The following is a 17,426-nucleotide window of genomic DNA, read 5'->3' as shown; positions in this document are numbered from 1 at the left end:
GTTCCATAATCATTCCATTTAAAATGAAAGAAGAAAAACATGCCACCAGTTATTTCTCCCTTGTCCATTAGGTAAAGGGCATTGCAAGAGGGTGAGAGGAAGGCCAGGCAGGGCGGGGGTTAAACAGGACCTGTTGGCCCAATCAGCCCCACCCCTGCAGCCAGTGTCAGGCCTGGAGGAGTATAAAGGGAGGGAAGCCAGCCTAGTTCGAGGCTGACTAGCCAAGGGGCAGGAGCTGGCTCTGAGGCAGCAGGGCCTGAGCCAGAGCTGCCACTCAGGATCCTTCCCCAGCACAAAGGCGGGGGGGAAGCCCCTCCCAGGGAACCCCCACCACCAGAGGGGAAACTAGGTTCTTGGGGCCACACCCCAAACTTATCCACAGACTCTCGTGTGGGGCTGAAGACCACTAGGCCTCCCTGTCACCGGGGGAACCACTCGCAGGCCTGCTTACACTTATAGAAGATTCACAGAATACTTAGGCTGCATCTACACTATGAGATAAAATCAAATTTAAGGCATTTAGCTCGATTGTATCAAGTGCCTGTCTTCCCTATAAATACCATTAGCTCGATTTATAGACCATTAAAATCGTTATAGTGTCGATATAATGTTGTCGTAACCTGACGGATTTAGCGTTCAGGTTGAATCTAAAATTCCGAATGAAGGGTAGTGTGGAAGCGCCATGTGTTTAAATAGAATTCATTAGCCTCCAGAGATGTCCGATATGTGTCCCACAATGCCCCACAGTTCTCTGCTCTGGCCTCTTCCATGTCCACTGCTCTCACGTGCGCAGGAATTAGGCAACAGGATGGCCATTCCAATTTGGCACCTGGAAGCCTGTGGCTGTAGGGTCATGCTTGTACGAGAGGCTGAAAAATCTTTTTTCTTTCTTTGCTATTAGAGCGGCTGTGGGGTCTGTGCGTACCCCTGGTAGCTGCTTTTTTTTTCTGTGCTGTCTGACACCAGCTGCTGCCTCCCCTCCACCCCACCCCCATACCATGTGGCAGCTAGGCTGGGGTGGGGGTTGTGCTTGTATGATAGGATGAGAAGCTTCTTTTCAGCCATTTACATTTTGTCCTGCCCCCGACATTTCCTCCTCCAGAGGTGCCACACAGCCTGGAACATTCCCATGACGAGATGCATCAAGTGGCCTGACCCCAAACCAAAAAAAGGATATGCTGAACATGCTGCCAGGAAGCTTACACATGGTAAAGGTCCTGGAGGCACCCCAGGGAAGCAACCCTTGGCGGATATTAGGGGGCCGACTGCTATTCAAGGGCTTTCCAGCCGACCATGGGGAAGGCTCCCCCGGAGGATAGGAAGTGCCATCCAAAGCTGAGAGGGCAGACATTCAGTATGGGCTTGATGCAAAGGCCACTGGAGTCAATGTATCAGTTCTCCAATTACCACAATTAACCAAGTAAGGCTTGTAGTGACCAAAGGAACCATTATTCAATTTATTTCAATGGGCTTTGGCTCAGGCTGAATTTCTTGTCAGAGTTATGGGTTAATCCATTTCAGATCAATGATCTGGAGTGGGAAGATCTTCTTATGAAAAACCCTGAAAATACTCTCTCAAGAGAATTAAAACCATTGTCACTCGAGTGGCTGGCCTCTGAGAGAAAAGGAACCATAACTGTTTTAATGAGCCATTTGCATTTTCTGTGTAATGCCTGTGTGTACTGGCCTTTGTGAGAAAGTTCTTGTTCTGAGGATCTTCTTTGCCAGGAGGTCTAAATCCAGATCCCAGCCTCCATTTTACACAGCTGTTGCTCAGATCTGCCCTAAGTCACAGTTCATTCTCCAGGTTGCTTGTACAGCAGAAAAGCTGTGAGCTACCTCTCTTTTAGGGCAGATTGCAAAGCTACAGTATAACTACCTGAATTTCTGTCCTCAGCCCCTCCCACTTCTGCAGGGACTCCAGTGCTTTGACATCCCATTTTGGAAACTTGTCAGGTGGGAAGCCCAAAGTCTTTTTCCCCCCCAGCCCTTCCTAGGTAATTTCTACATTGAGTCCAGCCCCCTGCACTCAGAGCAGGACCTATCACTATCTTGGGTAGATACTTATTTAAATCTATTTGCTCTGTATTCCTAAACAGCCCACTCAAGGATTGAGCTCACAACTCTGGGGTCAGCAAGCAAATACTCTAACTGCTTTGCTACACCTTCTCTCCTCTCCTTTATGAAAAGCAAATGACAAGCAAGATTCTGCCTAGTAAAAGGGACGTTTGCTTAACACAGCAGGGGAATGAGGGAAATGAAATGTAGGAAGATGTCATTAGATACCCACAGCTACTTGCAGGGCATTTTTCCCATGCTGCACCAGTGGAAAAATACCCAGAATGCTATGGGGCTCAGGGAACTGTGGGGTAAGGTCCTACAACACACTGCTGCAACAGTCGATGTTTGATGATTTGTGTGTGGCAGCAAAAAGTCGAATTTGTGGGGAGTCCGTGGGAAGGTGAGGATGCTCAAATTGTAATTTATAAAGCCCAGCATCAAAAAATCAATTTTAATAAAGTCAGTTTTAGTTTGTAGTGTAGACTCAATCTTAGATGGCAGCACACAACCCTCAGCATGTCTAAAGAAGCTCAAGGTATGGTGGTTTTATGGGGCCATTGTGTGTAATTACAGGATCTTGGCATCAAAATGGTGTGTATTATTATACAGCTACCTCCTCAAAGATCCCATGAATGTCTTGGTGAGTTTCCTAATTGCTAACAACTTTACAAATTTTGGTTGTGGTGTAAAAGGCTTCCCCTCAACTACTGGGCTTGAAGTGAATAGGGAGGTTGGGACACAGGGCAGCTTCTAAATAGGGAGGTTGGGACACAGGGTGGCTTCTAAACATTTTATACTGGATAGCATTGCTGTTAGTGAAATGACATCCGGGAGAAAGATGGTGCTTGCATCAACTCGGGCCTTAGAAAACTGAAATGTGAAGTACTGTTTCAGCTCATTGGCACGAGAAAGCCAATATGCTAGCTAGAGAGTCTCAAAAAGTCAGTAAAGAGCTACTTCTATGGGTCATTGTATATTGTTCAGCCCCCTGGGTCATGCAGGCAATAACGTTAACTTCCAGAATCTTGATTCTGCCGTTCCTACTCTTATTGATTATAGTGTGAATTCTACATGAATAAGGATTGTTGGCTCCAAATGTGTACTGAGCTCTGGTTTCTCAGCTCAGACTGCTTGCATCCATTCCTATGGAAGGCAAATACCCTTAAAATTCTCCACAGTCACAGGATGATGTTGTCCCTTTAAGAGGGAGCAGGGCCATCGCCCTGATACCTCATCAGCTGACCCCATTAAGCTTACAAAAGGCCACCTGGTTGCTGTAAGGGAGAGGCAGGAAGTGAGGGTTGCCTTAGAGTACAGAGTGAGATGGTTAAAAAGGGATAGCTGTCAGAGCCTGGAGATTGCGTTAGCTCTTGAGGGAGGCTGAAGGCAGGAGAGTACCAAGGGAGGTTTGCCAGCTGATTGCCCCAAGCTGGGAGCAAGAGCAGGAGAAAGGAGGCTGAAGGTCAGACAGCAGCAGCATGAGGAACCTGCTGATGTCCAGGCTGGAGAGCCAAAGCTGAGGGGTGGGGAAGGTTGAAACCAGAGAAGCAACAGAAGGACTTACCTGAAGACATCTTCGGCATCAGAAAGCTGGAGCCAGGGAAACAATAAAAGGGTTAGGGGAAGTGAGAGGTGGTCTCCTGGTGAAAAGGTTGTGGCATTCCCACTGGAAAGGGAAGGGTTGCATTCCAGTTGGGAGGGCTGAAGCAGCTGCCCTGGGAGGGGAACTGAGGAGGATTGTTAGAGTCAGGTGTAGCAGAAGACGCCAGAATGTAGTATCTGGGACATTCGTCTCTGAATGGAAGCACTGGCTTTGTGTTCAGGCTTTGCATAGGAGGGAAAGATATCTTGTAGCCTCTTACCACTGATACTAGGAGCAATTCTGATCATAAATAGCTGTTTTAGGCTATGGCTACACTAGCCCCCACCCTTTCAAAAGGGGGATGGTAATGAGACACTTTGATATGGTAATGATGTGCTAACCTATTTGGTTATAGGAATAAGGAGATTTTGAAGTGTGCTAGCTCCTTTCAAAAAGAATTCTGTTTCGATGAGCCACATGCAATCGAAAGTGGCGCTTTCCAAGTGCTGTGGCCACCATTACGCTAATGAGGTGCTGCATATTCATTGCAGCATCTCAGCACATCCCGAAGCGTCTCATTAGCATCCCCCTTTTGAAGGGGGGCTAGTATAGACATAGCCTTAATGATATTAAATAATCCCCTACAGTTATGAAATTATCTGAGCTGTATAGGAGCACGTTAGGATCTGCCATATGAGATCAGATCACTGGTATCTGTAACCAAGCATTCTGAAAGAGAAATCTGGCAGCAGCTGACTTTCTAAAAGCTTTAATCTTTCATTTGTGGTCTGTTATATAGTCTACATACACATCTGGGTCTCACTGTTTATGTTGTTTAGCCCCGTATACATTTGGAGTAGCTGTATTTGGAGTCCACACGTGCAAAACTGGTGTGAGATCAGACTCAGTGTGTGCATTCATGGAAAGATACCATAATGTGGATGAAGGTGTAACAATTGAGGAAATTATAGTGTCAAATAAAAAACGATCCATGGGGTTTTGTTACTGAAATAGATGCTGCTATTCAGTTCAGCAACTTTTCGCAGAATTTTTGAGGGATGCGAATGGTTAAAATGAGAGCTGTTTAGTGGTTAATGTGAGGTGACTAAAGCTTGCATTTTGCAACTTTCTGGCAGCTTTCTGACATTCCTTGGCAATATGCCCAGCTCAGAGTTTCTTGTTCATACTTCCTGACTTGTGCCGTTCCTAGAGGATTCAAGGACTGAATCAGCATATGCAAAGTATAAGACAAGAACTTTCCCTTTTGTTGCTGCTCTTTCACAAACAGCAATACTTAACAACAAGAGCAAAACAGTCTAGCAGCTGTCCTGTACGTATATCTTCATGTAGTGTAAAAACTGGGCAAACTGTTTTGGGGGGAGAAAACAGATGTGGAATTTGAATTAAGTGCTGCTTGTTGAAAGTGTTTTCTTAACTTTCTCCCAATACAGGGTTTAAAAGATCAACTACAGCTCAGCTCTCTACCTTTGGAGGATCACCTACAAGAGAAGCACTGATGTGCAGGTGCCATTCCCCATTTCTTTGTGACGTAAGGTAGCTAAAGTTGATTTGTTTATAGGAGTGTGTTCTTTTCTTTGGATTTAATGTTGTCGTTAACTTTTCTAAGTTGTTCAGTAAAATGACACGCTTTTATAAGACATTCTGGTTTTAAGGGCCAAACCTAAGTCCGCTGAGGCCACCTTGACTTCACAGACTTTGAATCAGGTTCGGAAAGATTATCAATCTGCCAATGACTTCTCTTTACTACCAGACATAGTAACAGAAATGTGCTTGAGTATAAATTCAGCTAATAGATGCATTGCATCTCAGTAAATTTGAACAAAGATGATCTCTACCTTGCAACTTTATATACAGTCCATAAACAGACATGGACACTGAGAACCATGAAGCACTAATTTCTACTGAGCACTCAGTAACCACAGTGTGTAGGAAGCTGTGGACGATGACTCCTGTACTCAGGGAAAAGGTCAGCCTCTTGTGGGATGCCCTGCGTCACAGGGAGTTGCAAAATTCAGAGGAGAGGAATGCTCACACGAATGAGCTCTGTAACTCCCATGCTGTCTGGAACTTATTTTAGATTTGCCAGTTTTCTTTCCTGTGCAAGTACAGGCATGCAACTAATAAGAGCTTCTCAGGCTGTTGTAACGAGGATGTATAACAGTGATGGATGACCGCAAGTGTTGAGCGGGCCACATAAGTGTTCCTCCTTTACCTCAGTGGGTTGCAGCAGCCTGAGGCCAACCGGGGTTTCACTCACAGCTGCCCTCCCCGACGTGCCTCTTGCATGCTGGGGCACCAGAGCACCACATTTTCTTGCTCCTCACCCTCCCTCCCAGCACTTTTGAAGCACTGCAAATTTCCTGATTTGCACTCTGTTCCTACTCCTCTCCCTCCTTCCCTCCCAGAGCTGGAACACCTGTAATCAGCTGATTCTTGGTGTTCCAGCTCTGGAAGGGAAGGACAGGAATGGGGCTGGAGGGTGAATCAGGCAATTCACAGGCTGCCAAAGTGCTCCAAGGGAGGAGGAGGAGCAAGGAAGTGTGGGTCTCTGGTGCCCTGGTGCAGAAGAGGCACATGGGGGAGGGGAGCAGCTGGGTGTCTGTGGGTTACAGGTGGAGTCCCAGTTGCCTATCACTGGTGTAGAACAGGTCATGGGTATTTTGGCAAACTACCCACTGGAGTCAGAAATCTTCTAATCAGAAGACAAAAATAGCTGGGATTGCCATAGACTCATAGGGCTGGAAGGGACCTCAAGAGGTCATCGAGTTCAGCCCCCTGCCTCAAGCAACTAAGTCATCCTAGCCATGACTATGTCAAACCGTGACTTGAAAACCTCTAGGGATGGAGATTCCACCACCTCTCTAGGCAATCCATTGCAGTGGTTCACCACTTGCCTGGTGAAGTAGTTTTTCCTAATATCCAACGTATTCCTCTCCTTCTGTAACTTCAGACTATTGCTCCTTGTTCTGTTGTCTGTCACCACTGAGAACAGTTTCTTCCCATCCTCGTTAGAGCTCCCCTTCCGGAAGTTGAAGGCTGCTATCAAATCATCCTTCAGTCTTCTCTCCTGCGAACTAAATAAGCCCAAATCCCACAGCCTCTCCTCACAGGTCATGTGCTCCAGCCCCTTAATCATTTTGGTGCCCTCTGTTGAACCTGCTCCAGCAAATCCACCTCCTTGTTATACTGGGGGGCCCAAAACTAGATGTAATACTCCGGATGTGGCCTCACTAGTGCCGAATAGAGGGGAACAACAACTTATTTAGATCTGCTCGAAATGCTCCTCCTAATGCACCCCAATATGCCATTGGCCTTTTTGGCTGCAAGGGCACACTGTTTACTCCTATCCAGACTTTCTTCTACCATAATGCCTTGATCCCTTTCCGCTGTACTGCTGCTTAGTCAGTTGGTTCCCAGCCTATAACAATGCTTGGGATTCTTCCGTCCCAAGTGCAGGACTCTACACTTCTCCTTGCTTAGCGGCATCAGATTTCTTTTGGCCCAATCCTCCAATTTATCCAGGTCACTCTGGACCCTAGCTCTACTCTCCAACACATCTACCTCTCCCACTAGCTTGGTGGCATCCGCAGACTTGCTGAGAGTGCAATCCAGTCCCTCATCCAGGTCACCAATAAAGATGTTGAACAACATCAGCCCCAGAACTGAGCCCTGGGGCACCCAGCTTGAAACTGACCGCCACCCAGATGTTGAGCCATTGATCACTACCATCAAGCCAGCTTTCTATCCATTGTGTAGTCCATGGTTTCGCAAACTGGGGGGGCGTGTCCCCCTGGGGGTGTGTGAAGAAATTCCATGGGGGTGGGAGGCAACCCAGCCCCTCCATAATTTACCCCACTGAAAGAAAGAGCCAGCCTTTGCTTCTGGCTCTCAGCCCCTGCCATTTTACATGGGTGTCCCAGCACAGCTGCTGTAAAAAGCAGGCAGCTGGCGAAGATCCATGTGGAGCTAGCTGCCTCCTGCAAAGGTGAGAGTGTGGGTTGGGGGGAGGGGGAGGGGGAGGAGGAGGAGGGGTTAGATGGGGACCTGGGGGGTGCCTGGCTCAGGTGTTGGAGATGGGGTAAGAGCCAGGGGCTGGTGGTGCCTGGTTTTGTGGGGGGAGGGGCTTGAGTGGCTGGCTGGCTTTTGGGACTCATGGGGCTTGGGTGGCTGGATCTGGCCTCACAGGGATCAAGCAGCTCAGGCCAGTGGCTGGCCCCTGCAATGCAGGGCTTAGGCAGCGTGTGAGCAGGCAGTTGGTCCCAGCAGTGTGTGGGCTCAGGTGTCTGGCCCCAGCAGCGTGGGGTTCGGGCAGCTTGGGCTAGTGGGTGTGCAGCTGGCCTGGAAGCGTGGAGCTTCGGTGAGTGGCTGGGGCAGCTGGTGGGCAGGCAGATGGCCCCAGCAGTGTGTGGCTCAGGTGGCTGGCCCAGCAGCATAGGGCTTGGGTGGCTCAGGCTGGCGGGAGGGCAGCTGGCCCTGGCAGCATGAAGCTTGGGCGGGCAGCTCGGGCAACTGGAGCAGCGGCTGGCCCTGGCAGAATGGGGCTCAGGTGGCCAGCTGCAGATCTGGCAGTGCAGGACTCAGGTGGGTGGAAGATTGGCGTGGGCAGCTCTGGCCACTGGCACAGGGCTCAGGCAGCTGGCTGGCTGGGGCTGCACCAGGCACCCACAAAGGGCCAAGAAAAACTATTTGTGCTTATTTTTAATTTTAAATAACATTATGTCAAGTTTTTGTGTTTGTTTTAAGTTATGAATTGATTTTTTTGTTAGAAGGGTGGTTGGATGGTGGTAAAAAAGAGGTGGGGGGGCGTGAGGGTTTCTCCAAAATCAAAAGGGGGCATGATGCCAAAAAGTTTGGGAACCACGGTTATAGTCCAAGGATCCAATCCATACTTCCTTAACTTATAGGCAAGAACATTGTGGGAGACTGTATCAAAAGCTTTGCTGAAGTCAAGGTATATCACATCCACTGACTTCCCCATGTCCACAGAGCTTGTTACCTCGTCATAGAAGCTAATCAGATTGGTCAGGCAGGACTTGCCCTTCGTGAATCCATGTTGCCTACTTTTGATCACTTTCCCCTCTTCCAAGTGCTCCAAAATGGATTCCATGAGGATCCCTTCCATTATTTTCCCAGGTACAGATGTAAGGCTGACCTGTCTATAGTTCCCTGGATTGTCCTTCTTTCCTTTTTTAAAGATGGGCACTACATTTGCCTTTTTCCAATCATCTGGAATCTCTCCCAATCTCCAAAAGTCTTCAAAGATAATGGCCAAATGCTCAGCAATGATGTTTTCCAATTTCCTTAGTACCCTGGGGTTCATTAAATCCAGACCCATGGATTTATGTACATCTAGTTTTTCTAAGTAGCTCTTAACCCATTCCTTCCCCACCGAGGGCTGCCCTCCACCTTCCCATGCTGCATTGTCTAGCACTGCAGGGTGGGACCTGTTCTTGCCCATGAAGACTCAATCAAAAAAACATTGAGTACTTCAGCTTTTCTTATATCATCTGTCACTAGGTTACCTCTCTCAGCCAGAAACGGCCCCACACCTTCCCTGATAATCCTCTTATCGTTAACATACCTGTAGAAACTCTTCTTGTTACCCTTCACATCCCTTACCAGCTGCAGTTCCAATTGTGCCTTTGCTGTCCTGATTACTGCCTGGCATTTTCCAGCTGTATGTTTATACTCTTCCTTAGTCATCTGTCCAAGTTTCCACTTCTTATACACATCCTTTCTGAATTTAAGCTGACCAACAATTTCCCTGTTAAGCCAAGCTGGTTGCCTACAATAATTGTGTTTCTTACTATGCAGCTGGATTGTTTGTCCCTGTGCCTTCAGCAAGACTTCTTTAAAATACTGCCAGTTCTCTTCAACTCTTTTCCCCTTCATCTTCATTTCCCAAGGGATCCTGCCCATCAGTTCTCAGGGAGTCAAAATCTGCTCTTTTGAAATCAAGGGTCTGTATATTACTGCTCACCTTCCTTCCTTTGTCAGAATCCTGAAATCTACCATCTCAGGGTTGCTGCAGCCCAAGTTGCCACCCACTTCTATTTCACCTACTAATTCCTGCTGTTTGTGAGCAGCAGGTCAAGCTGCGCATAGCCCCTGGTGGGTTCCATCAGCACTTGTACCAGGAAGTTATCCCCAACATTTTCCAAAAACTTCTGGATTGTCTGTGTGCTGCTGCATTGGTCTCCCAACAAAAGTCTGGATGATTAAAATCTCCCATAAGAACCAGGGCTTGTGATTTGGAAGCTTCTCTGTCTGAAGAAATCCTCATGTCCCTCATCTCCCTGATCTGGTGGTCTATAGCAGACACCAACTACAACATCACCTCGATTGCTTCCGCCTCTAAGCGTAACTCAAAGACACTCCACTGGCTTTTCTCCCTCCTTATACTGGAGCTCTGAGCAATCATAAGGTTCTCTCACATCGAGCAGAACTCCTCCTCCTTTTCTCCCCTGCCTGTGCTTTCTAAACAGTTTATACCCTTATTAGAACCAGCCCACTGAATAAGACCTTCTCATCAGCCAGCTTGTGTAGCTCAACAATGATTTGCTGTTAGTGTTGCTTTCAAGCCCACTCTGTGATAAGTATAAACCACCTCCCCTCTCTTTGTGTATTAGAACTGCTTTAGGGGCAGGTGTTCTACACTGGAAGCATCTGTCTGTGGAAGTTACTGAGAGAGAAGATGTTCTGACAAAACTTCTGTCGATAGATCGCATCTACACGTAAAATTGGACCAATATTTTGGTCCACTCTGTTGGCAAAAGCCCCTCCCACTCCCCCACAGCATCTACACAGCTTTTTGTCAATGGTTTCTATCAACCAAATGCATTTTGTGCGTAGATGCTCCGCGAGTTTTGGCGACAAAACTCTCTAGTGTAGACGTAGCCGATGGCATTGGTGTGGCTTTAGAGACTGTTTATGGAACAAAGAAGAATATATAACTTTTGGTTTAATAAAGTCACAAATAGTTTACATACATGCAAATGAGGGCAAGCTAGACTATTTATGGCTCCATCACTATAGTAGCTCAGTAGCTATCCTCCTTTAATACATTATCCTCACAACTGTCCTTTGAGGTAGGGACCTGCTGCCATCTCTGTTTTACATATGGGGAACTGAGAGATGCAAACTAAGGGACAGGATTTAAATTGTACTTGGATACCTATCTGAATTGTGAAAAGCACCATCCTGGCTGTCTTAAGGTTCAACCCCAGACTCATACCTTAGCTACTGTGCCACACCTCTCTGCTGAGAAAGAGATGAAGATGTTTGGGGCAGGGAGGGGGGTTACAGTCCCATAAAATGTATTTTATGTGCTATTAAGGGAGACAAAATATGCTTAAATTAATGCTGGGGAAAAAGACTTCTAGTTCCTCAAGTCTTTGTTTCAGAGATTTTATAAGTACTTGTGTATGTTATGAAATGTTGTTCCTGTTATCAACTGTATGAAATAACTCTGAAATGACAAAAGACTCTTGTGTAAACCAGCACATAAGCCAGAGGTCAAAGTTTTCTTACTCCAATTATGACAGTGTTACACTAGGTGAACTTGTGTATTTTACTAAGCTTAAAAAGTTTTGCATTAGAGAGACAAATTGGGTGGATAATCTGTTTTTTCTGTCTCTCTCATCAATAGAACATATTGGGCCAATAAAATATATTACCTCACCTCCTTTATTCTCTTTCTCCTTCTTCTCCTCCTCTGTTCTGGGACCAGCACAGCTACATTAGCACTGTATCTTACATTAGTTGCAGTTTCAGAAGTGCTTTTATTTTTTCAGCTCTTTTTTAAGCCAATTTTTCCAGTTTCAGTAGGAGCCCAATAAAATTGGCATTGGAGTCATTTTGACTTTAATAAGAGCTGGCTTGGATCTACGTCACAAGCTGCAAACGTGGGCCTGGGGCATACAAATATGGCCAATCAGACATGCAAATGAGACATTGATTTAAATATCTCATGCCTCATTTGCATATTGCCATGTGATCTGGTTTCCAGAAGAGCCATTTCCAGAAGCCAAAGCAGCCATGTGATCAGGGTTCCTTCAAAAGAAAGCCCCCACCTTTCAAAAGCACCCTTCTTCCTAATATTTTTCTTCTGGAAGTCAGATCAAGCCAGAATATGCAAATGATGCATGAAATATTTAAATATGTGCCTAATTTTGTCTTTCTAACAGCTGCATTTGCATGCCTCTTCAAAAGGGAGGGGCCATGTAGACGCAGCTATACTATCTGTTAAGTTTTCCAGAACCTGTGTTTTTATTGTTGTGGCAGTTGATTATTTCAGGAAACATGGAGTTTCCAGGTCCTCAGTGAGCACGAGCTTCCACACCAGCATGTCATTGATGGCTCTCATGACCTGCAGTGGACACAGAGTGGATACACTCATGGGTGTGCACAGGGGTGCCCCTGCCCCATCCCTGGCCACAACAACCTCCCTACAGGTCCCTCCTCCCACAGCTGGAGCACCTCTTTGGCAGCGAGCCTGTGTAGGTCCCCCGGGGCTAGGCCTCCCTGCTCCAACAGTCCAAGCCCTCACCCCCCACAACCCCGAGAGTTCCCCTTGCCTGACAGCTCCCTCCCTGCTCCCCCTAGCCAGGCCGGGGCCTGGAGCATGGCTTACCTCAAGGGCGATGGCCCTGACGGTGGACTTGTCCACCACGAATTGCTGCCTTATGGACTGGTAGCTGTCCGGGGTGGACAGTTTCCATATGGCAATGGCCATGTGCTTCTCGATGGACAGGGCTGGCTGCATCGAGGTGTCCTGCCATTGGAGGATGGGGGCAAGCCAGCTGCAGATCTCTAGACAGGTCTCCTTCAGCTGGAGATTCTGCAGCTGGCCCACATTGTCCATGGTCACCCTGTGCCACCAGTCAGTGCTGGTGGTGTGGGTTCAGACATGCAGGATGGCCAGGGCGGTGCCCAGCAGTGGCAGTGTTGGGTTGAGACCATGGGCCTGGGTCTCCTTCACCATAGGAGGCCAAGGAGAGTGGCCAGCATGCAGGTCAGGACAACCCTGCGGGTCTGCAACTGCTGGGGTCCATGACTGCTGGTCGGGGAAGTCAGGACCAGGGGCAGGGGCAGCCTTGCTGCAAGCAGCAAGGCCAGGCCTCAGCAGCTTGTGCAGGGAGGGGCTGTTGGGGAGGAGCCCTGTAACGTGTTGCATGGCCAGCGGCCCTGGAAGAGCTCTCTGGCCACGTGACCCCATCCGCAGCGTTTCCTGCCCTGTTTTTCTGGAAGAGCCTCCATGCATGGGTAGACACGATCTTCTGGACGAAGGGGCGGTTCTTTTGGACCATGTTTTACATATGGACATGATCTTCTGGAGGATCTTTTTCTGGAAGATCGTGCATGTGTAGACGCAACCTAAGAGGTTGAAGTCATCTGGGTAAAAGGGCTCAAATAGTCAAAGGTGATTAGGCACCTAATTCCCATTGATTTCACTGGGATTGAGGTGCTTAAATACCTTTTAAGGACCTGGGCCAGGATGATGAAGGCTGTTGCAACACACAGGGTTAATCGATGGGCCTGAAAAAACTTCGATAGTTTGTACAAAATGAGCAGTGTCTTCGAATACCACAACTGGTTGTGGTAGTGGTCACTCACAAACAGAGTCTGAGTTGTCAGATTCTTCAGAAATGGACCCACAGGCACACTGTTAGACAAGCAGGAGAACAATCAAAGAAGCAGATGAGGGAGGCAATGTAGTAATATCAGGAAGCAAAGATGGAGATCCAAGGTAATACTGGACTATGGACCAAATGCTGTTGGCCTCACCTATCAATGGGTTTGTTCACAAGAGTACAGCAAACAGGATGTGGTCCTAAATTGTGAGTTCCTTCCTAGGCTGGTGAAAAGCTGAGAATTGCAAGCTCACTGGTACTGTCCTTTCATTTACATGGTTGGAAACTGGGAGTTACTCTACTGAAGGCATCCAACTGCCTTAATGTTCTTGGGTATAAAAGAAGGGGGGGATGAAGACTACTATATCAGCTGACAGTGCAAAGCTGAAATGTAAGGTCTTATCAGCATGCCCTTGGTGTAACAATATGAGTTAAAATGAAGAGGAGAAAGTTGAGTTTATTTCCCAGCACAGTTACTACATAACCAAAGTGGAGACTGGGAAATAAAATGGGAAAATTCCAAGAATGAACAAGCAGTGAACTTCAAGCACATGCTGTGTAACAGGAAATTCCCAATCTGAAGTCTAAATTTAAACAGCTTTTGTTATTTTCCATCTCTATCTGCCCCTCAGTTTAGAAGGAATGTAAAGATTAGGAACCTTGCTCAAGTATTAACAAAATCAGAGGAGTTATATTTAAACAGCGTTACCTCTCCTTTCCCTCTGGGTCGATTGCAACTTCTCTGGACAAAAACTACAAATTTTGGATTTGCTTAATGGACATCGAGCAGTGAAGGGCCATAGCTAGGGGAACGCCACTGCACATTGAATTATGCCCCAGCAAGTACTTGCAAGAATTAATGCTGAACATTTAAAGTACAGACAGACATGGAAAGGGCCAGCCAAAGTAGAACTATGCTGCTAGTGGAGAGGAAAGGAGAAAATGCCTATCTGCATGAATATTCTGCAGGAATGCTTCCTTAGTGCTATAAAAGACCTGGACTTTCGTCTACAAAATGGGAAGCTAAATCCATCTCCCCTGCTGGCATGAGACCTTCAAAACTCGGCACATGGAAGCTCATTATGATTTTTCCCTCTCTCCTACCTTTGTGTATTTCTGGGATTTTTGTTTTAGTTTTGTTTGTTTGGTGATGGTAGTGGTGGTTGTTATTTCTACGTGATGAGGAGGTAATGAGGCACTATTTGGCTAAGATTCATGAAGAATGTTTCTCTCTCTTTGGGTACAGACGTGGTTAGTAGCTAAGCAGGTTCATTGGCCAAAACTACCTACGCTGGGATGCTCAGAGGCCCCATTCTCAGTCCTTGTCCATGGGTGTCAAGTTAAAGCTTCATCCAGGCATTAGTACTCCTCAGCTGCGTCTACACGTGCACGCTACTTCGAAGTAGCGGCAGTAACTTCGAAATAGCGCCCATCACGTCTACACGTGTTGGGCGCTATTTCGAAGTTGAAATCGACGTTAGGCGGTGAGACGTCGAAGTCGCTAACCCCATGAGGGGATGGGAATAGCGCCCTACTTCGACGTTCAACATCGAAGTAGGGACGTGTAGACGATCCGCGTCCCGCAACATCGAAATAGCGGGGTCCTCCATGGCGGCCATCAGCTGGGGGGTTGAGAGATACTCTCTCTCCAGCCCTTGCGGGGCTCTGTGGTCACCGTGGGCAGCAGCCCTTAGCCCAGGGCTTCTGGCTGCTGCTGCTGCAGCTGGGGGTCCGTGCTGCATATACAGGGTCTGCAACTAGTTGTTGGCTCTGTGTATCTTGCACTGTTTAATGAAAGTGTGTCTGGGAGGGGCCCTTTAAGGGAGCGACTTGCTGTTGAGTCCGCCCCGTGACCCTGTCTGCAGCTGTGCCTGGCTCCCTTATTTCGATGTGTGCTACTTTGGCGTGTAGACGTTCCCTCGCTGTGCCTATTTCGATGTTGGGCTGAGCAACGTCGAAGTTGAACATCGACGTTGCCAGCCCTGGAGGACGTGTAGACGTTATTCATCGAAATAGCCTATTTCGATGTCGCAACATCGAAATAAGCTATTTCGAAGTTGGGTGCACGTGTAGACGTAGCCCAAGATAGCAAAGGCAAGAGTCAAACAATCATGGTGGAACTCCTCACTAATTGAACTTTGCCTGGATTGAGAGCATTTGATCCAAAGAATGTTGAGGTGGTGAAGAATACTAATAAATGAGCAAATTAAAAAAAAAAGTTACACAGTTAAAATGACCTATATTAGCAAGGTGCCAATATGTCTAATTAAACAATCATGTTATCTGAAGAGACACCCAGATATCAGAAGTAAGGCTTAAACTGAGTCCTTAATTAGCTGGGATTGTAGTCACTTCTCAACTTCTATGGCTAGATCATTTCCTTTAAAAATCCAGTTTTCTAACACTGTACTGTAGTTGCATGACAGTATACATAATTCATTTAAAATGTTTAGCAACTATATAAACAACTTGTTTGTAGTTTTGCATCTTTCTATAAAGTTTTCTTGTTCTGTTAGTTACTTTAATACACTTCATCTCCTGATTTAGAAAAAAATTGTACATAATGTTGAAAAAGGCAAGCTATTGGGACGTGGAATTCTAAAGGGTGTTTATAAATCAATAAGGCCCGATTCAGGTCTGCTTTATACCACTGCACCACCACCAATTACTGCAGAGCTCCTCCTGATTTACTGTGAGAAGAGAATAAGTTCTAACATGAAGTGTCCTTTGCACATCCTGTATTATGAATTCTTGCCACTTTTACTGCTTCCCTATGGCTGGCTGTGTTTTTCCAGAGCCTCTTATCTTTGTTCTGCACATGTTAATTAGTGAAGTCCAGAGTTACTGGCATTTGGGATTGTATTTATTGGTATTACCATAACATCTAGGAGCCTTACTGACAAACCAGGACTGTCCTCGGGGAAATTTTACGGAAGCCCTGTAGAATTAAAATACAATATCAGAAGTCTTAGAAGGATCAGGTTTTACTGAAGAAGACCCCAGTCTTGGAGCGATTTACACATATGATTAACTTTACATGCCATGAACAGACCTAAGCCTGCTGAAGTATGAGGGGCTGGGGTGGGGGTGGGGATTGGGGTCAGGGAGAGCAAGGGGGACAGAGCCTGGGGCTCCTGGCTGCTACCGCCACGACTGCAGCAGTGGCAGTGGTCAGAGCCCTGGGGCCTTTCCAGTAGCTGCTGGATGGCTGGACAGTGCACTCTGGGCAGCTCTGAGGATGCGGGGGAGGGAGGCAGGCACGGTGCACTCTGGATGGCGCTGAGGCTGGGTGGCCCAACCCCACCCCTTCCACCAGAGGCCCCGCCCCTACTAGGAACATAGAGCTTCTTTAAAAGAAAAAGACACATTTGTTACAAATTCTTGTTCTCATTTGTGTGTATGCGTATTGGTTTGTGTCCTGATTCTACAAAAGGATCTGACTCCGTGGAGTTCAAATCTCTTGAAACAGCAGGGTTTTGTGGACAGTAAGATGGTTACGGTGGCTGTTGGGGGTTGGGGGGAAAGGTAGGGACCAGAAGAGAAAGGCTTCCCCTCTCCTTCCCAGTGAGAGAGAGAGAGAAAGAGAGAGAGAGAGAGTTTGTCGCTATTTCATCATAGCGAGTAGGTCAGACCACTAAGAATTGGACTGACATCACCATTATGAACATATATGCTAGACAGATTTGGGATGTTGTTTAAGATTGAAGCAGCTAATGCACCATTTTTCTAAATTAGTAACAAAGTCATCTGCAAAATGGAAAATTTAAGTTGGTATCTTGGGGTTTTGGGGTTGAAGTCTAGCTCTTCTGAAGACAAAAGGAGACAAACACATAAGGGAGAGAAAAAAAGAATAAGAAAACAGAAGGCACCATATTCAATACTGAATTAGACAAGTTTCATAGTGGTATAACTCTCAATCACTGTTAGTTATATCAGCATAAAACTGGCATAACCCAATTTCAGTTCACAGCTGTTTCTTGCTGGTGGTTCACTTACTGGAAAGTGTTAGCATGCAAGCATAACTTCATTAGTCACTCCAGAACTTGCAAATTTACAAGAATTGAGCTGGAATTCAGTGGCTGAAATTTTGTGCAGGTTGAACCTCTCTAATCCAGGACTCTCTCGTACGG

The 17,426-nt window shown here is 46.8% G+C and overlaps 1 protein-coding gene across 2 annotated transcripts in view; it reads left to right on the top strand.

The window, feature by feature from the left end:
* Positions 1-4,859: 4,859 nt before the first annotated feature.
* LOC142011623 (interleukin-1 receptor type 1-like) overlaps positions 4,860-17,426 on the top strand; it is a 79,335-nt gene continuing 66,768 nt past the window's right edge. For both annotated transcript variants that reach the window (XM_074991439.1, XM_074991401.1), the window contains exons 1-2: positions 4,860-4,973; positions 5,095-5,197. The gene's annotated coding sequence lies outside the window, so the exon portion shown is untranslated. The remainder of the gene's footprint in view (positions 4,974-5,094; positions 5,198-17,426) is intronic.

The sequence above is a fragment of the Carettochelys insculpta genome, chromosome 1 (assembly GCF_033958435.1).
Source record: "Carettochelys insculpta isolate YL-2023 chromosome 1, ASM3395843v1, whole genome shotgun sequence".
In the NCBI taxonomy this organism is placed as follows: domain Eukaryota; kingdom Metazoa; phylum Chordata; order Testudines; family Carettochelyidae; genus Carettochelys; species Carettochelys insculpta.
This window is presented reverse-complemented; position numbering and strand designations above follow the sequence as displayed.